This window comes from Peromyscus leucopus, chromosome 10 (genome assembly GCF_004664715.2).
Source record: "Peromyscus leucopus breed LL Stock chromosome 10, UCI_PerLeu_2.1, whole genome shotgun sequence".
Taxonomy (NCBI): domain Eukaryota; kingdom Metazoa; phylum Chordata; class Mammalia; order Rodentia; family Cricetidae; genus Peromyscus; species Peromyscus leucopus.
In genome coordinates this window covers 5575477-5599476 of record NC_051071.1, presented here as the reverse complement: position 1 = coordinate 5599476, position 24000 = coordinate 5575477, and the positions used below count along the sequence as shown (strand labels likewise).

General features: G+C 43.4%; 2 pseudogenes; one reads left to right on the top strand and one right to left on the bottom strand.

Annotated features, from left to right (window-relative positions):
- Window positions 1-1417: 1417 nt before the first annotated feature.
- On the bottom strand, window positions 1418-2547 carry LOC114708320 (annotated as a pseudogene).
- Window positions 2548-17127: 14580 nt separating this feature from the next.
- Window positions 17128-17423, top strand: LOC114708333 (annotated as a pseudogene).
- The last annotated feature ends 6577 nt before the right edge of the window (window positions 17424-24000 follow it).

Below are 24000 nucleotides of genomic sequence, written 5' to 3'. Positions count from 1 at the left end.
GTGGGCATTATTCAGTTTCCATGAGTTTGTGGGTTTTCTATAATTTTTGTTGTTGTTGAGGTCTAACTTTAAGGCATGGTGGTCTGATAAGATACAGGAGGTTATTCCAATTTTTTTGTATCTGTTGAGATTTGTTTTGTGGCCAAGCATGTGGTCAATTTTTGAGAAGGTTCCATGGGGTGCTGAGAAGAAGGTATATTCTTTTGTGTTGGGATGGAATGTTCTGTAGATATCTATTAAGTCCATTTGAGTCATAACATCTGTTAGGTCCTTTATTTCTTTGTTAAGTTTCAGTCTGGTAGATCTGTCTTTTGGTGAGAGTGGTGTGTTAAAATCTCCCACTACTAATGTGTGGGGTTTGATGTGCATTTTAAACTTTAGTAGTGTTTCTTTTATTAATGTGGGTGCTTTTGTATTTGGAGCATAAATGTTTAGAAACGAGACTTCATCTTGGTAGATTTTTCCCGTGATAAATATGTAATGTCCATCCTGGTCTCTTTTGATTGATTTTAGTTTGAAGTCTATTTTATTAGATATTAGGATAGCTACACCAGCTTGTTTCTTATGTCCATTTGCTTGGAAAGCCTTTTCCCAGCCCTTTACTCAGAGATAGTGTCTGTCTTTGAAGTTAAGGTGTGTTTCTTGTATGCAGCAGATGGATGGGTCCTGTTTTCTTATCCATTCTGTTAGCCTGTGTCTTTTTATAGGTGAGTTAAGACCATTGATATTGATGGATATTAATGACTAGTGATTGTTAATTCCTGCTATTTTTTGTGGTTGTGTTGTGTTGTCCTTCTTTGGTGTATGTTGGTGTGGGATTATCTATTGCTTGATTTTTCATGGATGTGTTTAGCTTCTTTGGGTTGGATTTTCCCTTCTAGTGCTTTCTGTAGGGCTGGGTTTGTGGACAGGTATTGAATAAATCTGGCTTTATCCTGGAATATTTTGTTTACTCCACCTATGGTGATTGAGAGTTTTGCTGGGTATAATAGACTGGGTTGGTATCCGTGGTCTCTTAGTGTCTGCATAAGATTTGTCCATGATCTTCTAGCTTTCATAGTCTCTATTGAGAAGTCTGGTGTTATTCTGATGGGTTTGCCTTTATATGTTACTTGGTCTTTTTCCTTTGCGACTCTTAATATTTTTTCTTTGTTCTGTTTAGTGTTTTGATTATTGTGTGGCGAGGGGACTTTTTTTTTTTTTTTTTTTTTTTTGGATCCAGCCTATTCGGTGTTCTGTAAGCTTCTTGTATCTTCATAGGTATTTCTTTCTTTAGGTTAGGAAAGTTTTCTTCTATGATTTTGTTGAATATATTTTCTGTGCCTTTGAGTTGGTATTCTTCTCCTTCTTCTATCCCTATTATTCTTAGGTTTGGTCTTTTCATGGTGTCCCAAATTTCCTGGACTTTTTTTTTTTTTTTTTTTTTTTTTTTTTACTCTTTCACAACTGAGACTTTATTGGTTGAGTACACAGACATTTCAATTCTTAGAACATGGACCCAAACTCTAAGAGTCATACATTGTGTTCACGTACCCAAAAGAGCCATGTATTGTTTCTCTTTGAACTTATTCCAGTGATGTTCCATCCTAAGCTTGGCAAGTTTTCCCTAAGACCTCACATAACAATCAAATGCTCACAATCCTTAATTCCACTGACTCACAATTTTATGCCACATACAGTACATATTCAAAATTTCAACCTTTCACAGCACATTATCACAACTGTTAGGAAAATGGACTGCCATGACCAGAGACAGTTCTGACAGGGCAAGGACCGAGGAGTGGTTTTTTAGGATACAGTTCTACTAGAAACACGAGACCAGAAATAACTGAAAATATTCCAGACACAAATGCACGACCAAGACTCCAAGTATGCTTTGTGTTGTAAGATATAAAACTAGCCCCCTCTACGGAATTTTATGGTGACCCCCGAGACAGTCACAGCCTCTCCTGATTCAGTATCCTGCTATTTTCTGGTTGTACCAAAAAATAAACAACCAGCAAGTGATTTAACCTCTTAAAAAAATCATTTACACTTAAAAAATGGGATGAGGTGGGACTTCCTCCCACCTTTTAAAAATGTTTCTAGAGCTACTAAAAAACTGGCATTTACAAAATAGTTGATAAAAATATTCCTCTGGATTGTACAAGAAGGGAGGCGGGGACACTGACAGACACGATGGATGGTTAGTCAGACTTGGCTTCTTTCTCTTCGACTTCAGAGGCTGGACTCTGGTTCTCAGCCTCTCCATTTCTGCAGGCACATCTGTGGTTTGCTGGTCAGCCACCTCCGCCTGTTTGCCATTTGCTCCCCTCTTCCCTTTTGTTTGCACTTTTTTGTCTGATGGTTTATCCTTTCCTGCTGCCTTCTTCGACTTTGTGTCCACCTTGGCAGGGGCGGGCTTGGCCGACAGCCTCGCTGAGCACCGCTTGGGCTCCGCCTTCGCTGCTCCGTCCGCGCTAACCTTCCTCTTGGGCATCGTGGCGGCGCTGGGTGGGAGGCCCGTGCGAGGCCGAACCCGTCACGGAGCTACACCGCCTCGGCCACCACCGCACGAACTGCCCCTGGACGTTTTTTGTTATGACTTTTTTGTCTTTAGTGTTTTCTTTGACTGACGAATCTATTTTCTCTATCGTGTCTTCAGTGTCAGAGATTCTCTGTTCCATCTCTTGCAATCATTTGGTTATGCTTGCTTCTGTAGTTCCTGTTCGTTTAGTCAGGATTTCTATTTCCAGCATTCCCTCAGCATGTGTTTTCTTTATTGTCTCAAATTCATTTTTCAGACCTTGGAATGTTTCTTTCATCTGTTTAATTGCTTTTTCTTGGCTTTCTTTGATTTCTTCCCATTTTTTGTTCGTTTTTTCTTCCATTTCTTTAAGGGAGTTTTTTTAATTTCCTCTTTAATGGAGTTTTTCATTTCCTCTTTAAGGGAACTTATTTCCTCTTTAAGGGAATGTTTTATTTCTTCTTTAAGGGCCTCTATCATCTTCTTAAAGTCATTTGTAGGGTTGATTTCTTCTGTTTTGGTATGTTCAGGTCTTGCAGGTGTAGAATCACTAGGTTCTGATGTTGTCATATAGGTCTTTATGTTGTTGCCTGTATTTTTGCACTGGCATCTACTCATCTCTTCCTCTGCTCTGTGCAGGTGGTGTCTGTGTCTGAGAGTGCCTCCCTTGTTCTAATTTTTAGTCTTGGTTCAGTAGGTGTTCTTGGTTAAATTGGTGCTATTGGGCTGTTTCTTCAGAGGCAGCTGATCTCAGTTGGTGAAGTATATACTTATGATTCTGGTGATCTGGTTTGGTGGCTGGGCAGCGCCTTCTTCTGTGTTCCCAGGTCTCGTTTTGTTCATTCATCAACTCCTCAGCTGATCTTGTTTCTTCAGACTTCAAACTGTAGGCATCTGAATCCTCTCCCAGATGGTTTTCAGCTGAGCGGGGTCGTCTCACCAACACTTCCAAGTTGTTGGGTTTTGCAGGATCAGCAGCTGGGCCCTGGGTTGTCCTCAGACGGAGTGTTCAGATTTGTTCTGGTTCCATCCCACGGAGATAGCTTCTTCCCCAGGTGTTGGGGTTAGAGGTGTCCCTGTTCCAAGCTTTTGATTAAGAGTTTGTTTTCACTAGCTCTTCAGAGGGTAATAGCTCTGTTTCTGGTCTTTATTGTGACTGTGTTTTGGCCTTCACCTTTTGTGCCTGCCTGCCTCCACTCCGGGCCTGCCTGCCTCTGCTGGGTCAGTATACCTCTGCTGGCTGCTGCTGCGGGCCTACCTGCATCTGCTTGTCTCTGCCACTGGGCCTGTCTACCTCTAGGGGCCGCCGCCAGGCCTGTATGTCCCTGCCAGCTGCCGCTGCGGGCCTACCTGCCTCTGCCAGCTGCCACCAGGCCCGTATGTCCCTGTCGGCCGCTGCCGCCAACGGAACTATCTACTTTTGCGGGCCGCCGCCAGGCCTGTATCGGTTATTGTACTTATTATATATAATTTTTATATTAGTTATAACTCTTTATTTTAGACAAAAAGGGGAAATGTGGTGATATTTTGTGTTGTAACAACTGAAGCTTGCCTGGAGATCAGAGGAAAAAGCCAGCCACTATATTAAACATAGAGGTCAGGCAGTGGTAGCACACGCCTTTAATTCTAGCATTGGGAGGCAGAGATTTATCTGGATCTCTGTGAGTTCAAGGCCACACTGGGAACAGAGCCAGGCATGGTGATACATGCCTTTAATCCCAGTACCAGCTAACCATAGAGGTCTGGAGGTCTGTACAGACAGGTGGGAAGTGACAGAGCTGGGCAGAAAGAGGAAGTGATGTAGCTGGGAGGAGACAGGAAGTGAGATGGCAGGGCACAGAAAGGTATATAAGGCGTGAGTACACAGGAAGTGGCTCTGCTGGGCTAAGAATTTCCTAGTTTTCAGAAGTTATGACTGAGTTGTTCCTATTCCTCTGATCTTTCGGCTTTCACCCCGATATCTGGCTCCAGGTTTTTTTAGTTATTAAAACTGTTCAGCAATTTTTGTTACTTCTCTCTCTCTCTCTTTCTTCCTTCCTTCCTTCCTTCCCTCCCTCCCTCCCTCCCTCTCTCTTTGTCTTTCTTCCCCCCCACTCTCTAGCTAGGGTCAATCTTGTAAGTGTGGACTAATTTGTCATTATGGTTTAGATTTCATATCCTAACTGATTGATGATATTGGGCATCTTTGTATGTGCTTGCTGGCTATTTGTGTATCATCTCTGGACAAGGTGTGTTTAAGTCCTTTGCCTATTTATTTATTTATTTATTTATGAATTTTCAAGACAAGGTTTTTCTGCATCCCTGGCTGTCTTGGAACTCACTCTGTAGACTAGGCTGGTCCCAAATGCAGAGACCCACCTTCCCCTGCCTCCCAATGCTGGGATGCACCACCATGCCTGGTCCTTTGCCCATTCTTGGACTGCTTAGTTTTTTGTTGTTATAGGAGTTCTGTGTATAGTCTGAATAGTCAGTTGCTTTTCACATAATTGATTTACCAATATTTCCTTCACCCTATCAGTCATCTTTCTTTAATGCATAAACAATTTAAAATTTGATGAGGTAACTTTACTCCTTTATTTCCTGATTGCACACCCCTTTCTTGCATTCTCTCTCTTTGTGGCACTCCCTAGGGAAGAGAAGTGACAAGAGCAGCTGTCCTGTGTAAGTGGGAATGCACTCAGTCTTTCACTGTGGAGAATGATCTTGCCTGTGGATTCTTCATACATGGCCTTGAGCAAATAGAAGTTTCTATTTGTAGATTGTGTTCTGTCATGAAAGAATGTTTTTTGTTTGGTTGATTAGCATATCAGTCTGTAATACAGGTTATCCTAGAGCTCACCATATAGCCCAGGCTGGCCTCAAACCCACAGTGGTCTTCCTGTCTTACCCTTTCAAGTGCTGGGTTTCCAGGCATGAGCCATCATGTCAGGCTTGCATTGACTCAGTGTATGTTTAACCTTGTGTTCCTTGAATAAAACCTACATGATTCTTCATGGCATGTAGCTGTTTTAATACATAGTTGGATTTAGTTTGCTAGTATTCTTCTGAGTACATTTGCATACATTTCTAAAAGAGATAATGATCAGTAGTGTCCTTGTGATATCTTTGGGTTTGAGTTGTGGAACTTTACACTTGCAGCATGCCATTGTTGCCAACTTGGAAACAGATTTGTAACGAGTCTTTCTCTGTACCACCAGCCCGCCAAAAATTACATGGAAACTTGTTATGAAAGCTCAGCCTTAGCTTAGGCTTGTCCCAATAGCTCTTATAACTTAAATTAATCCATTTATATATATTAATCTACATTTTGCCTTGTGGCTTTTTACCTTTACTTCATTCTGTATGTCCAACTCTCTTAATGTCTCATTGTCGTCATTCTGTACTTCAATTATCTCCTCCTACTTCCTCTCTCTGTGCCAACAAGTCCCGCCTATATCTCCTGCCTAGCTATTGGCGTTCAGCTTTTTATTACACAAATCACAGCAATATACCTTCACACAGTGTACAAATGTCCCACCACACAGATCAGCTGCGATTACCTGTGTGACCCCCCATAGTTGTGCACATTCCGTTGTGGGAGGTAGAGGAGAGGCCATGGACATACACACAAAGCCCTGCCCTTCAGGTTGGATGTATGAACAGTTAACAATAGCTAGGTGGGGAGGACTCTTCTTCAGTGTCGTCGCTATCCATAAGCTGCCCTTGCTCCTGTCAGTAATCCTGAATTGGGTGGACTTGTTTCTTTAGTTTGTTATTGGTCCTGTATCTGGAATAAAGAGATGTCTGTTCATGTCTCCACAGGAAAAACAATACAACACTTTGATATCAAGGAAATATGAGACTCTTGGAGTTGGTTCTTGCCTATGTTTTGGAATAGCTCGAGGATTGGTGTTAATGCTTGGCAGAAAGTAATAACAACCTGGTTCTGGCTTTCTTTTTTTCTGGGAAACTTTTAAGTATCCACTTAGTCTCTTTCATTGTGTTAGGTCTAGTAGAAAATTGTACTCCTTCTTGAGGTGGTTTTGGGAGTTTGTGTGTTTCTAGGAATTTATTTCTTTTAGGTTATAATTTTCTTTCTTTCCTTCCTCCCTTCTTTCCTCCCCCCTCCTTTTCTCTCTTTTTTGATGCCTCATAGAGTCCAGGCTGTCCTCACACCTGCTCTATAGTAAAGGATGACCTTCAGCTTCTGACCCTCCTACCCCAGCTCCTGAGAGCTCGGATTGCAGGTGTGTGTCACCATGAATGAGTCACACCACACTGGGAATAAACCAGGGCTTTCTGCATGTGCCCCATTTGGTTCTCTTCATTTCTATAAATTGATAATAATATCCTTATTTTGAAAATATATGGCTGAACTTTTAACTATGAAAAAGTTTAAATACACATGCCACATGTAAGAGATACTGGCTCAGAGCAGGGTAAATAGATTAAAAAGTGCAGTGAACTCTCATCTACACTTCACCAAGATGAGCAGTTACCAGGTGCGCCTCACTTCATCCATAGCTTTTCTCTCCTTTTCTAATGTCACCTAACTGGATGGGGCCAGTCAGTCCTGCTCTGCTTAAGACAAAGGCTTTTAAAGCGCAGAGGACAAACACATACATGTGACAGCAACGGCTTGCTGAGATATCCCATGCCTTCCAGCAGTTTCCCCTCTTATACAAGATCAAATTTCCAGTCAAGTTTCTCCTGCTGGAGTATGATTTTCAGCCAACTGGAGGCACCTGGGAGCTTTAAAATATGTGAGTGTCTGGGTCCCACCCCAGAGGTTCTTGTTTTATTGGTCTGGGATATGGTCTGGGCATCAGGAGACTTTTTAAAAGCTTATTCTAATGAATAGCCAAAATTGAGAACTTATGCTCTAAAATATAAGAACTCCATTCCCTCCCTATTTTTCCATTTGTAATACATTCCTGGGTAGTTCTTAGGAAAAAAAAAAAAACCTGAGAACATATGCTGTGAGACCTAGCTGTCTACTTTCATAGGTATTTACAAATAAGTAATGAATTTAAAGATGAAGTCAAACTAAGGCCAGAAATACATTCAGGAGTCAAGTCTAAAGTCTGTTGAGTTATGTCTCATCTTACACAGAAAGAGACTTGAATCAGAAGGTGAGGAGTAAAGCCAGGTGTGAGGAATGAAGGCTTAGTCAACGGGGAATGCTTTTGAGTTCCTTTGGGCTTTTGTCCAAAGAAGTGCTCTCAAAGCTGGCTATGCATCAGAAGTACCTGAAGCAATACATTTCCTTGTGCATTCTAATTTAATTTGCCCAAGCCAAACAGTCTTAAGCTTTAGTGAATATCTCAACTACCCAGAGGGATGTTAAAACAATTGCTGGACACATCCTCAGAACGTCTATCTGAGGTGGGGTTCAAAATTTTGTCTTTTAAGCAAATTCTTGAGTAATGCTGATGCTGTTGGTACACAGGCCACATCCAAGGGATAGTAGCTTAGAGGAAGGTCAAAACATTACTTTGTTGGGAAAAATATGTCCAGATAATTCCAACATACATCAGAGGCAGAAAATTAGTGCCTTGGAACTCTGTACTATCTATTAAAGTGTAGCAGAAACTGTAGCAACCCTGGTCCTTTTAAAGAATCAGGACATTTCAGGTGAATGAACAAATTTCAGATAGAGTCCTGGACACAGTCCATGAAGGTCACCCTCTGTGCTGGAGGGAAGAATGGTTGGATTCAACTCTCGAATTTTGTCAGTAGAAGAGACACAAGTGAAGAACATTTTCCCCTTTCCCATAACTGTCACAGAAGTGAAGCAGCTCTTCTAGCACAGGTACCCATGGAAATGATGGTGTTTGTGTGGTACACTGAGACAGGAGAAAGAGGCTGTTTACACTGCTGACTAGTCCTTCCAAGGTGAGAGGGCAGTCAGTATCGCAGTATTGAGAAGCAAGCATGCTGCTTGAGAGAACTGGTGTTGACAGTCTGCTGCATGCAAATGGAGCCTTCTGTGACAAGATAGTCAAATAAAGTGTCCCCCCAAGAAGCCATTGCTAGCTTAATATATTGTTCAGTGGCTTGCTTTATAGTTTTACATTGTGCATTAATCCCTGATAGATTTGAAGTACTTCCATAACACAGCTGTGTAATAAATATACCAGCCTTACAGCAGTATTGGCAAGGTGGGGTCTACATGCTGGGACAGTTTGGGAAGAACTCTGATCTTCAAGTCACTGGTGTTTCCATGGCACTTTAGATGCTTCATAATCACTCATGATCCTTTGAAAGCTACCACTCCCTACCACCCCCACCCCACCCCACCCCCTCCACCCCCCATGCCCATGCCAAGTTTGGGTTTAGGCCATTTCCTCAATATGCTCATAAGTCACAGCACCTAGTAGCCACCTGTCCTGAAAGCCATTTTTCCTCATCCCTATACAATGTGTAAGTGGGACACAGACCTGTGCAAGTCAAGACCCTTCTCCCCCACATTCTTGACAACTCAACTTAATTCCCCATTGGGTTTTTGTGTATTGCTTTGCATGCAGGCCAATACAATGAATCTAGAAATATACCACTGTAGATTTAAAAAAGAACCCAAAAGTGGTTTTCCTTTTTACCTTTTTACTCTTTTCAACCACCAAAGCAAATGGCTGAGAGTTAGCCAGCTGCAACTGTGTCAATAAATTAGTCTGCCTCCAAAGAAAAGGGACCTTACTCAAAAGCACATGCTTATGGTGGAAGTTTAAGAAAGCGCACAGTGCATAGCAGTGTGACAATAGCTAACAATAATTTATTACACACTTCAAAACAGCCAGGAGACATGATCGGTAATGCTTCCAGTATAAGCAAGGAAAACGTTCAAGTTGGTGGATACACTATCTTGATCCTATTGTCGCCTATCATGTATATGCATCAAATATCACACTGCACTCCCCTTACATGTTGTTAAAAATAGAATAAAAATTGCAATATTATCACTTACGATTTGTTACAATGAGAGCTAGTATCAAGCCTAAATTTTCCATACATCTAAACATGTATCAGTGAATGGCTGCATGAGAACAGCCTGACAACAGCTTGTGTAGACTAGATACAGTCCACATTGCCCGGTCCCAGTGCTTTAATGAACACTTCACAGGGAAGATGCACTGACAGGAGGGCCTTCCCATCAGTTCAAGAGAAACAATTCTGTACAGAGAAGGCTGACCTCGGTGCTGTACAGCTGCCAGGCTGTCACATTCTCAGGCTCTGTTTGTGCAGAGTACCTGTACAATGTGAAAACCCGCAGGTTTGGATAATGACATCTGATGCTGCCCTAGATGCCTTTGGAGGGTAGCCTATGACAAGGGTCCTTCAGCGACTAACTATTCATCCTCTCTTGAGTGTGAACTCCTGATCAGCAATGTCAAAAATGTTAAATATTTGTCATTGTGGATTCATTTACACACACACATGATGCATATGTCACACCATAAAGTTATGTATCTTAACCATATGCAGTTTTTATTTGTCAGTTATAACCCCAAAAGAGGTGGTAAGACTGACTCAGAGGATGAATTGCTTGCTATACAAGCATGAGCCTGGATTCCCAGTGTGATGGCTAAAGAAGCACCATTTTTGTGCTAGGCTTCCGTCTTGGTACCCACCAGCCATTTGTCTCTGACTCCAGTCCAAGGAAGATAAGCTCCCAGTTATCCTGACTCAGTGCCCCCCACCCAAAAATGTACAGCTGTGACTATCGACTTGTCATGATATAACTAACTGCTTTGCTGCTTCAGTAACTTGCTTACACAGGTACCCAAAGATTGTTTTGAGTTGCTTTAACTACTTAACTTGGCAGGGCAGACCAGTTTTTGTTTGCTTGTGTGGATATTGAAGGTCTTCTTGTGGTTTTGCCCTTTAAAAATTCTTCCTTCTCACAGCGATCTCAAATTTGGCTCAGAGATTGTTTGTCCTGCCAGCAGCTAATCAATAAATCTTTTAATTATAACTGGATTGAGTCTATGGTCTTTTCCCAGGGGGTCACACACTCCATAACACGAGCAGCATCCATATAAAAGCCAAGAGATGTGGCATAACCTCTAGTCTCAGGCTGAGTGGCTGGAGACAGGTGCATCTCTACAGCTTGCTGACCAGCTAGTCTAGACAAATGCCTAGTCCATCTAGGCAGGCTCCAGGTTCTGTTATAGAGACCTCTATAACAACAGAGGATGACAGTACCATGCGCACGCACGCATGTATACACACACACACACACACACACAGAGAGAGAGAGAGAGACAGACAGACAGACGACAGACAGAGATGAGAGAGAGAGAGAGAGAGAGAGAGAGAGAGAGATTAAAAAGGAAGGAACACTACACTCCCCCACGCTGCGGTTGGCATGACCTCTGCAGCCCGTCACGTTAGTCTTGAATTGCCTTTCTGTACTTGGGTCTTCAGCTTATGTGCATTAAGCTGGTGTTATGAAAAATGAGAAATATTAAAATTTTCTATGTATTTTACATTATTTAAAATTTATATATTTTTTTATTTTATTTCTGTGTTTTCAGGAATGGAACCCAGATCCTTGTGCATGCATTGAAGTGCTTTGCTGCCGAGCCTCAAGTCCCGCCCCGGCACCTTGGTTTTGGCCTTCTGCTCTGCTTTCTGTGTCTTAGGATTCTGTAGCCTGTAAATCTTAGTCTGTTTCATGTTTGCAGTAGGTGGAATCATGGAGAACAGCTGGCATAAGAACTTTCTGGGTTTCTTCCTTTGGTGGTTATTTATTTACTTATTTTAGTTTTAGAGACAGGGTTTCTCTGTGTAGCTCTGGCTGTCTTGGATCGAGCTTTGTAGACCAGAATGGCCTTGAACTTAGAGATCCACCTGCCTCTTCCTCCCTAGTGCTAGGGTTAAAGGTGTGCACCACTACTGCCCGGCCCCTTAAGTGGCTGTTATGAGCAGATGTGGGTTGATCTGAAAAGAGATGTAAGTGAATTTCACAAACGAAATTAATTTCCTAATCCAGTGCAGTCATTTGAATTTGAGAGTATAAAAACAGCTTGTTTACATAGATGCCACCATATACAGGGAAGAAACGCTGGAGGTTTCCGGGCAAACAATGCCCCTGATGAATTTATCTCTGTCTTGTGGACAATAAAAGATTCAGCAAATGCCATACGCAGTATTTAGCTCTCAAGGAGACCTACAGCCTACTTGGAACACATCCTACTCACTATGCCTACTGGAGAGTGGAATGAACAGATTGCTGCTAATAGCTCACTCCAGGCAGTGTCTGTCAGACATAAAGCGCCAGGCCAGGCACTGACCACATCCCACGTGGACACCATTTTCTCCACTTTTTCAGTAAGCAGGAAGCTTCAAAGTAGAACAAAGTGACTAAATTGCCTGCACACGGTTAGATAACGGTGAGCTATGGTTTATCTAACCATAACATGGTGACTAACTCATAGCTGATTTAAAAACGACAAGTGCTGTCTATCAGTTACAATTTTAACGCTCATTGGCAGATTAGTTACTTTTCTCTGCTGTGATAAACCTCTGGAGCAAAGAAGGCAATTTGAAGAGGTTTGTCTTGACTTGCGGTTTCCCGGGGTTAGGATCTACAATAGCAGGGACAGCCTGGCAGAGGCAGCTGGCATGGGCTGGAGCGAGAAGCTGCGTGCTGAGAGCTCACATCTCAACTGCAGCATGAAGCAGTGAGCACTCACTGAAAACAGCACGCCTTAAACTCTCAGAGCGCCCCCTAGTGACACACTTCCTCCAGCAAGCCCACACCTCCTAAGCCTCCCCCAACAGCGCCCCCAACTGGGACCAAGTCAAATACATGAGCTTGGAGGACATTCTCACTCAAACCACAATAACAGGTACATCTCAATGCTTTATTGGTGTCTTCTGGGATAAATTTCTATTACTGAATATATTCTGAAGAGGAAAAACACATCATTCTTCTTTCTTTCTTTTTTTTTGACTTCATTTTTTAAAAAATTGTATTGATTCTTTGTGGATTTCACAACATGCATCCCAGTCCTATCATCTCCCCATCCCCCACACCTGCCGTCTGCCCAGCAACCTTTGGATCTGTAGGTTCATCCGCTTCACATGCTCCAGCAGTTCATAGATGAGGTGGATGTTAGGGTGGGCCAACTCATAGCTCTGGTTCCGGGCCTGGGCTCCAGCTTTTCCCCATTGTCAGCATCCAGGTGAGCTCTGCCTCAACTAGTCCACCCAATGCAGCCTCACAGTGAGGAGCAGGCCAGTTCTCCTGCTCTGAAGGCCCTGGGGTCTGGCTCACTCACTCTCACCATCAGGGCCACCTCCACTGTCTTGCCCAGGTGAGGTGCAGGGCCCTCTCTCCAGATTGCTGTAGGGGGCATATGAGGAGGGTGGGATCAGCTCTCCTGCTGTCACACCCTCAGGGCTGGCTCACCTGCGTCCCCGACAACAGGGTCGGCTCTAGTGTGCTGCCCTGGCAGGGTCCACTCTCCTGTGTGCTGCAGCTGGTGAGGAACAGGGCTGGTTCTCCCACTCCCATGACCCCAGGGCCAGCTCTCTTGCCTGCCATAGGTAGCAGGGGGTGGGGGAGGGCATCTTTCCCTCATACGTGCCACCACATGGCAGACAAGGGGGAGCGGGTCAGCTCTGCTGCTCTCTTGCGCTCAGGCCCGGCTCACCGTTCCTGACAACAGGATCAGCTCCAGTGCGCTGTCTAGATGAGATGCACACTCGTGGTGAGGGGTGGAGCCATCTTTCCCAAGTATGGGGACCAGCTCTCCTACCGCTATCTCAGGGCCAGTGAGGGGCGGGCCAGCTGAGCACAGACCTCAGTTTTCAACACACATGGTTCTTATGACCCCTTGTGGTAACATGGGCCATGGACATCAACACAGACCCCAGCTGCCGCAGAACCATGGACCCCGTCCTGGATGTCTCCATGACCCCCAGGCAGTCACACAGGCCACCCAGATCAGTATAACCCTGGCAATGGCATGGCCCTCAGACACCACCAACATGGTCTCAGGTGACTGACCAAACTCCGATCATCCTCATGGTCCTCAATGGTAACAGGAGCCAAGATATCAACTAAGACTCTGGCTGCTGTAGTGCCACAGACCCAGACATGCCCTCAGCAGCAGCCCTGGCCCAGAGGACACCATGGCCCTGGGTGATAGTGCAGGACACTCAGATCAGCATGGCCCTGGCTATGGCATGGCTCTCAGACACCCACATGGCCACAGGTTTCAGCCAAGAACTTGGCATCTATGTGGCCTTTGGTGGCAACATGGGCCACGGACATCAATACAGACCCCGGCTATGGAAAGACCATGGACCTAGACAAGGTCCTAGGCAGAAGCCTGGGCTCAGATGTCACCATGGCCCCAGGTGACAGTGCTGGCCACTCAAATAGGCATGGCACAGTGCCCATCAGTGGCACAGTCCTTGGACACCAGCATTATCACAGGTTGAAGCCGAGACCCTGGGCCTCCATGTGGACTGTGGTGGCCACATGAGCTGTCAGACATGTCAGACCCAGCTGTGGTAGGACCATGGACCCAGACAGCAGCACAGGCCACTCAGATCGGCATGGCCCCAAGGCAGCATGGCCCTTGGACACCAACATGGCCCCGGGTGTCGGCCAGACTACAGGCCTATGCATAGGCCTCAGTGGTACAGGAGCCACAAACATCAACTCAGGCCCCCTCAGTTGCTTCAGTGCCTCAGACCAAGACTGTTGACAGGCCATTCACATCAGCCTGTTAGCACCTTCACCTCCAGATCCACCCCTCTCCCCAGAGCACCAACCGTTCTGTCTCTCTCTTCCACCGCCCCATCCTCTACTCGCTCACTATAATGGTGAGACTAGAGAACCTGGGCGGCACTTTGTTGAGTCTTTCCCGCCCCAGCCACAGGGCTGGGGCAGAGCTGTTGCTCCATTATTCTTATATAAAAGAATAGCCACATAGATATGGAAAAGACCAAAATAAAGGCATTCTCCAAGCACCAGGTGTCTATTTGGTACACATACATACACATAGGCAAAACATTCATACACATAAAAAAAAATACATCTTTAAAAAAAATAAGCCACTCAGACCCAAATAAACGCACTGAGATTTATATTACTTATAAACTGTATGGCCATGGCAGGCTTCTTGCTATCTAGTTCTTATGTCTTAAATTAACCCATTTTTATTAATCTATAAGTTACCACGTGGCTTGTGGCTTACGGGTACTTTACATCTTACTTCTCATGGTGGCGGCAGCTGGCAGCATCTCCTGACTCAGCCTTCCACCTCCCAGCATTCTCCTCCCTGCTTGTCCCGCCTACACTATACTTCCTGCCTGGCTACTGGCCAATCAGCATTTTATTTATCAATTAATCAGAGCAACACATTCACAGCATACGGAAAGACATCCCCAATACCTTATGAGTTTTTCTAGTAAGTTGTCATGATTCAGGTGATTATGGCACCCCAAGCAATATGGGAAAATATGCAAATTGCACATGAATGTTTCAGATAGACACGTACACATGAATCTGGTGGTAAAAGTCAATTTTTTGGTTGTTGTAGCTATGTAAAAGATATATTGTATTCACTATATTATTATTTAAAGTGTTCTAAAGATTTGAAAATTTTCGGTATTTATATTTGTAGAAAATGATTGGATGTGGGCATGAGGCTCTGGCGAACACTGCCAGGAGAATAATGACTAGGTCAGTTTCCTGTGGTGCTTCTGGGTCAGTAGTGCCAAGACCAATACTCTTAGGTCAGGCTGCCAACTGCAGTCAGGACAATGAGAAGCGCTTTAATTCAAAGCTGATGGATGTGACAGGGAAAGTAATGCAGATAGCCGTACAAGATAAAGGCAGAGAGGCCGGAAACGCCCTCTAGGGAAAGGGCTGGCACACGGCCACACTTCTAGGCATATCTAGAAATGAGTAACATGGGAAGAACATGGACAGTTGTGCTTACAGTGTGCCAGTTTTCTCTGGCTGTATTAGTATGACTTACACAGTAGCCAACAATGTGAATTCTTGGGTCAAACTGCCTGGAGCCAAATTTTAGCGCTAGCACTTAACAGTTAATTAACCACATTAGTTAACTTGCCGGTGTCTCAGTTTCTTCACACAGGAAATGCAGAAAAGTGTCACTTACTTCCAGCTACAGGGTTTTCAGTAGTAATGAATATACACAGTGCTCAGACCTTTGTTTTCCAAATTTTAAAGATTTGTTTTATTTTTAACTCCCCTGTTTCTTTCCCTCTCCCCCCCCCCCCCGTGTGTGTGTGTGCACGCGCGCCTGTGCGTGTGTGTGTGCGTGCGTGTGTGTGTGCCCATGCATGTGTGCGTGTGTGTGCACATGCGTGTGTGCATGTGTGTGTGTGTGTGTGTGTGTGTATGTGTGTGCGTGCGTGTGCGCGCGCGCATGAGTGCATGTGTGCCAATAAGTGCAGGTACTCACAGAGTCCAGAAGAGAGTGTTGGATCCCTAGAAGCTAGAGTTACAGGCAGTACTGGGCTTCCCAGGTCCTCTGCAAGAGCAGTACATGCTCTTAACTCCTGAGCCATCTGTGCATCCTTCTAAATACAATTTTCCAAGAGATTTTTAAAAATTAATTAATTAATTAATTAATTAATGGTCCTTGAAAAATGACAAATTACAGAGCTGACAGGTAAGAAATATATTAGGATGGAACATCTTATCATTTCAAAAATTAAGCACTCAAATCTTGATGGCGTATGTAGAAAGAACAGAGGAGCTGTGGTGATTTGAGTCAAGTGTGTCCCTCACTGGTGCATGTGTTTGAACACTTGGATCAAATTGGTGGAGCTGTTCTGGGAGGTTACAGAACTTTTAGAACATGAGCCTTGCTGGAGGAAGTACATCATTGGGTTGGGCTTTCTGTTTGCTCTCTGCTTTCTGCATGTGGAAGGACATGAGACCTGCCAGCTTCCTGCTGTGACGTTACCTACAATCACTTAGTTTCAGGTTTCTCTATGGTTGTAGTGCTTTTCTCTTTGCTACTACTAGTTCCCTTCTGAGGAGATATTTTAACACTACATAAAAATCCTATTTCTTCACTACTGTGGAGTTATTGCCAAAATATTAGAGCTGGTTTTAATCATGAGAAAAAGTCAGGCAAAACCCCAATGAAGGCCTTTCTACATAATCACTGGCATGTGCTGTGCCAATGCATCAGCTCATGAGAGACAAAGGAAGATTAAGAAACTGCCCCAGATTAAAGAGCCCACAGGGACAAGTCAGCAAATGGGTTGTGTGGCTCTGGGTAGCATACTGGCCAGCAAATGAGATGGCACAGTGAGATAGTTGACAAGATTCAAATGCAGCCCGTAGGTTAGTTCTTACTTTTCCTGATTCTCACGTTGTTTTACTGTTGTTATGCAGTTTATCATTTGGGGACGTTGAGTGGAGACTAGAGAATTCTTTGTACTATTTTTGCATGTTGGAGACTTTTTTATAATGAAAAGTTAAAAGTAAAATATATTCTACTAACAAAGCCTTCAAATACATATCACAAAAGTCTATTAATATAGATATTAGCAATGGGCATATTTTGTATAGAGCTTTGCTTTTTCTTGTTTTAAAGAAATGTAGTTGTCTCTGTGCTTGGGCTTAGGTTCCATGACATGGCTAAATGGCTAAATAAACCAAGAAGATTGGGATCATCTGGAAATATGGGACCTACTATGGTACTTCCTTCTGGAAAATGGTAAAGAGAATTAAAATCAGCCAGTACACCAGGCATACTTGCTCCTTCTGTGGCAAAACCAAGATGAAGAGATGAGCCGTTGGCATCTGGCACTGTGGTTCCTGCGAGAAAACAGAGGCTGGGGGGGGGCCCTGGACCTACAACATCGTTTCTGCGGTCACAGTGAAGTCTCCATCAGAAGACTGAAGGAACTGAAGACCAGTGGAAGTGCTACCATTTGAGACTTGCTTGCAATAAATGGGGTAATTTACATAACAACAACAACAAAGAAATGCAGTTGTATTACTTGGTCTTTTTTGTGTCTACGCAAAAATAGAGTTAGGTCCTGTGGTAGTTTGAATGTAATTGGCCCTCATAATCTCATAGGGAGTGGCACTATTAGTTAGGCAGTGTGGCTCTGTTGGAGGGGTATGGCCTTGTTAGAGGAAATGTATCACTTTAGGGGTGGACTTCAAGGCTTCCTGTGCTCAGTCCATTCCTGTTGCCTGCAAGATGTAGGACTCTCAGCTACTACTCCATCTGCCTGCATGCTCCCCGCCATGATGAGAATGGACTGAACCTCTGAAACTGTAAGCCAACACCCCAATTAAATGTTTTCCTTTGTAGGAATTGCCATGGTTATAGTGTCTCTTCACAGCAATAGGAACCCTAACTAAGACAGGTCCTTTGTGGGGGTGCAATTGGCTCACTGCACAGTGACTCTGCTTGCTTCTTCTCCTTAAAGCTGGGCCCCAGACATGTCTATATCTCTACTGTACCCCTTCATGCTTGGTCAAAAAAAAAATCAGACCACACATGTGACCCAAACTGTGCATGTCAAATTCTTTTTACCAGAAATTTGAAATTGGAACCAGGAGATACTTATTAAAAGTGATCTTTTCTCCCCAGTGAAAGAAAGTTAAAACTTTCAAAGCTGGAATTTAGCTGTAACTTGATACATGTCCTGAATAGAAGAATTAGTTCCCACATGAGAGATGAGAATTAAGTGGAAGAGTGGGGACAAGACTTGAGAAGGCACTTCACAGGTTTCTGTTTGCTGATCATGTTTTTAACATGATACCTGCCTGAGGGTCTTGTACCCTGGGATCCCACAGGACACTTCATTTTTCCTGCAGTTTTGAAAGATGATTGACCCCAAGTGCTTTGTGCTCACTCTAGGCAAGTAGTCTAAGGGCTACATCACAGTCCACAGAAAACACATTTGAATTTGCTAACCAATGAACTAAAGCAGCACCACAGAACCAGCAAATTCAGGAAGCAGCTGCAAACCTGTGTCTTCAGAGCTGGAAGGGGTATAGGGATGTGTGTGTGACTCTAAGAACTTGGATGGCTTTAGCCCCAGCACCACGAAGCTGGGTGTGAAGCAGAGGAATAATCAAATAGTCACTGTTACACCAGATCAGGCCACTTTCTGTTAGTTGCAAATGAAGAGTTTCAATTAACAAAAAGTTATTTTATGAAAATTTTGCATGATGATATATCCAGCTTATTTTAAATAGCTGTATAGTAATGAGTACAATGTACTGCAACAATTCACAGCACTCTGCTTTTAAATCTTTAGATTATTTTTAGTTCATTTTATGTACAAGACTACATTGCTAGGAACATCCTTTTATATTCCCCATTGTATATGCATCTGTGTATATTTTTGCTCTGAATAAATCCTCAAAACTTCTAGGTCAGAAAAATATACACTTGAAAACAAAACTTCGTAGAATGGAAAATTTTAAATTATGGAAAAACTATATGATTAGATGAAATATCCTTTTGTCGTTGAAATGCTAATCTCTATTAGGAGATAAAGCTCTAGGGAGGAAACTAGGCTGAGATATGGTCATATCCCTTATGAGTAGGATCAGAGCCAAGAAAGCTTGCCTTTTTCAAGTGGTGTGGATGAAACCCTACCCTCACACATGCTAGGCTAATGCTCTATCACTTATCTATACTCTGCCCCAAGAGTTTGCTTCCCTCTCCTTTCTACCCAGTGAGAAATAAGAAGTTGGCAGTCTGAAACCCAGGAGTCCTCACCAGACTGGAGCTCTCACTTATAACTGCTGAAACTTGGAGGGAAAAACAAAAACAAAAAACCTCCATTGTTCATAATCTATTGAGTTTGTGCTATTTTTTATAGCAGCCTAGACTAAGACAATAACCATTACCTGTTTCTGGCTTACTTTCTTCCCACTCATTTTTCTTTCTTCTCCTCCTCTTCCTTCTTCTTGACCAAAGAATAAATATATTCTCTTAGGTTTCTATTGCTGTGAAGAGACACCATGCCCACACAGCTCTTATTTAATTGGGGCTGGCTTACAGTTCAGAGGTTTAGTCCATTATCATCTTGGAGGGAAGCATGGTGGCATACAGGCAAGTGTGGTGCTGGAGAAGTAGCTGAGAGTTCTAAATCCGGATCCTCAGGCAGGACAAGAGAGTGACACTGGGCCTGGCTTGACCATTTGGAACTTCAAAGCCCACCTCCGGTGACACACTTCACCCAATAAGGCCACACCTACTCCAACAAGGCCACACCTCCTAACAGTGCCCCTCCCTGTGAGCCTATGGAGGCCATTGTCATTCAAACCAGCACGTACACATATTTACTTATTTTCTTGCACAGAAAATATCATTCTATAAATATTCTTTCTCACTTTGCAGTATTTAATGAAAATCAGCCAATATTCATTCATTCATGGAGATCTTATTCCCTTTACCGCTCTTTAAGATTTCTTTCTGTCACTGTACAACTATTTATTCAAGTATGCCACTAGGAGTCATTTTTAAATTGTATACAGCATGGGGCTGGAGAGGTGGCTAAGTGGCTAAGAGCACACACTGTTTGTCTTAGTTACTGTTCTATTACTGCGAAGAGACACTGTACCCAAGGCAACTCATAAAAGAAAGCATTAGGGCTGGAGAGATGGCTCAGGGGTTAAGAGCACTGGCTGCTCTTCCAGAGGTCCTGAGTTCAATTCCCAGCAACCACATGGTGGCTCACAACTGCTGTGGGATGTTCTGTATGTCCTGTGGGAGCCCTTCTTGGGTTCCTTGTGGCGTTACCCAGCAGGTCCGTATAGAGGATGATTAGGACCATGGGCCTGAGTGCAGGTGTTTGAGATGGTCTGCACTTGGCTGTGCTGGGGGATGGTCTGTATGTCAAGTTGTTCTGATTGGTTAATAAATAAAACCTGATCGGCCGTGGCTAGGCAGGAAAGATAGGCGGGACTAACAGAGAGGAGAAATAAAAGAAGGCTGAGAGAAAGAGACGCTGCTGCAGCCGCCGCAATGACCAGAGATGCTGCAGCCGCCACAATGACCAGAGATGCTGCAGCCGCCGCAATGACCAGCAGCCTGTGAAGACGCCGATAAGCCACCAGCCATGTGGCGAGGTATAGATTTGTAGAAATGGATTAATTTAAGATAAAGGAACAGTTAGCAAGAAGCCTGCCACGGCCATACAGTTTGAAAGCAAAATAAGTCTCTGTGTTTACTTGGTTGGGTCTGAGCGGCTGTGGGACTGGCGGGTGGCAGAGATTTGTCCTGACAGTGGGCAAGGCAGGAAAACTCTAAAGCTACAAATGGCGCCCAACGAGAGGGCAAGAGTTTCCACCTAAAACCTGAGAAAAGATTCTAAAGTGGGGCTAAAGAAAAAAGGGCTAAAGAAAAAAAGGGAAGAAAAAAAAAGGGACTAAAGAAAAAGGACAAATGAACAGGGATAAAGGCCGGTGTTATGAAAAAAAAAATACTAAAGACAAAGTCCCTTAACCAAGAGGTGCTCCAATAAAGTGTGATCTGAGAAGAATCCTCGCCTGGTGGTAAAGAGGATTCAGAACTCAACACACGGAGCGGTGACGTCGGTAAGTTCTCCAGGAACGGTGACGTCGGTAAACGCCCCACAGTTCCTAATTCTCTCTCTCAAATGAGCGGCAGCCGCCGGTTTGAGTTACTGGCGGGTTCCTGGCGTGTGCACTTAACCTGCAGTAAGGCGGAAATGAGGCCTCTGCAAGTGGCACATTAAGCTGCGTGGTGGATTTAGCCTTTGCTAAAATGTACATAGGCTTGGAAGAGAGAGGAAAAGGAACATAGACAGTTATATAAAGAAATAGAAAGTTTAAAAAAATAAAGTCTTTAAAGAGAAAGTAAAAGTAATATAAAAAATAAGCCATGTAAAGATGGATATCACACAGAGAGTTTGGATTATATTGTCTTTGGGATTTTTAACTGCAGAAAAACATTTGATCGTAAAAGATGTTGAGTTAAACCAATATGTATATATTAAAGATATCTTGACTTTAAAATTTGGATATAAGGATGTGTTACTTTGGAAAGGAGACTCTGCTTTTGTCTTTACAGAAAGCCAGAAGCTATGGATTTGTTCCAGATTAAGATACATCAGGTTTGACCAGCCAAGACCCCCTGAAGGTCTCTGATGACACCATGGCCCAGATGATTCAACATCCAGAATTGTTTCAAGGCAACTGGCTCAGACGATACAGCCTCATGGACTACTCCATGATCTTAAAATGTCCCATAAGATACAGCGCCCCCCTCCAGCAGGAAGTAGTTAAGAGAAGCTACGCCCAAATTCCCAAATATACCAAGCTGGCTTTGGAGATGTGTAAAAGTTAAAACCTTCCTTTTTTAAAAAAAAGAAAAGGGGAAGTGCTGTGGGATGTTCTGTATGTCCTGTGGGAGCCCTTCTTGGGTTCCTTGTGGCGTTACCCAGCAGGTCCGTATAGAGGATGATTAGGACCATGGGCCTGAGTGCAGGTGTTTGAGATGGTCTGCACTTGGCTGTGCTGGGGGATGGTCTGTATGTCAAGTTGTTCTGATTGGTTAATAAATAAAACCTGATCGGCCGTGGCTAGGCAGGAAAGATAGGCGGGACTAACAGAGAGGAGAAATAAAAGAAGGCTGAGAGAAAGAGACGCTGCTGCAGCCGCCGCAATGACCAGAGATGCTGCAGCCGCCACAATGACCAGAGATGCTGCAGCCGCCGCAATGACCAGCAGCCTGTGAAGACGCCGATAAGCCACCAGCCATGTGGCGAGGTATAGATTTGTAGAAATGGATTAATTTAAGATAAAGGAACAGTTAGCAAGAAGCCTGCCACGGCCATACAGTTTGAAAGCAAAATAAGTCTCTGTGTTTACTTGGTTGGGTCTGAGCGGCTGTGGGACTGGCGGGTGGCAGAGATTTGTCCTGACAGTGGGCAAGGCAGGAAAACTCGAGCTACACACAACCATCCGTAATGAGATCTGTTGCCCTCTTCTAGCCTGCAAGCATGCATGAAGACAGAACATTGTATACATAATAAATGTATATATTAAAAAAAAAAGCATTAATTGGGAGCTTGGTTGATTACAGTGTCAGATGCTTAGTCTATTCTCATTATGGTATGATTCATGGCAGCAGGCATGGTGCTGGAGCAGTAGCTGAGGAGACACTGGGCCTGGCATGGGCTTCTGAAACCTCAAAGCCCACCCCCAGTGACACTCCTCCAACAAGACCACAGCTCCTAATCTTTCCCAAACAGCTCCACTCCCTGGTGACTAAGGGTAAAACCATATGAACCTGTGGAGGCCATTTTCATTCAAATACCACAGGATGGAACTCAGGTCTTCAGGCCTAACAAAGCCAGTACTTTGCCAGCTAAGCCATTTCATGGGCCTATGGTTCATTTTCTTTTCTGTCTTATTCCTATTTATCCATCTTAGTGTGGAAGACATTTGCATTCCCAGTTTGAAAATTTTACAAATAACACTGCATGAACAATCCTACACACCCATATCTTGGCTAGACACAGGAGTACATTTCTTTTGGGTACTTACCTAGTAGTAAAATTACTGTATGTAAAGTATGAACATTTGACTTTTATATATGCTGAGATACACTCTTTCAAAGTATCAATTTACTCTCCCACGGGCAATATGAAACTGTGTTCATTTACATTCGGTATATACATTAGACCCTCCAGTGCTATGCTATGTCTCTGTCTTTTCAGTTTGAATTTCCCTGATGACTAATGAAATTGAATATCTTTTAATCTGTTCCTTGGTCATTTTGATATCTTCTTTTAAGAAGTATTTATTGAAATATTTTGTATACTTTCTGATTAAATATTCCACCTGTCGGCATTTAAATACATATCTTCCATCTTTAAAAATCACCAGTGTTCAATCTTTTTCTCGCCTTGATGGACACACATCCATTTCCATTTTCAAGGACTCTTGTAATAGCATTGAGACCAACTAGAAAATGTAGCTTAGCCCCCTCATTTAAGGATCCTTGATCAGCTCTGCAAAGTCCTTTTCAGTTTGGAAGGTAAAATATTCACATGTTTCAGGGACTGGATGGAATACCTGTTTGGAGAATGATTATCCAGTCGATAATATATGTGTAGGCATGGTAGAAGAATTTACCAATGAAGCTACCTGGGACTTACATTTTCTTTGTGAAAATGTTTACAATGATAACTTTTTTTCTTCTGAGACAGCTTCTCACTATGTATTCCAGGATGACCTGAAACACATAGGCCAGGCTGGGTTCCAACTCACTCGGCCTTCCGAGTACTGAGGACACTGGTATGCACTACTATGCCTGATAAAAGTTTCTTTAATACATAAAAAACTATTGAGGTTTTCTATTTCTTCTGTCACTTTTGTGATTTGCACTGGAATTTAACCATTTCACTTAAATTGAATGCTTGGTCATTCATAAAACTCTTAGGGTTTGAGGCTGGAGGATAGCTCAGTAGTTGGGCCCTTGTTCAGAGCCTTAGACTGGAATTCAGGTCACACACAC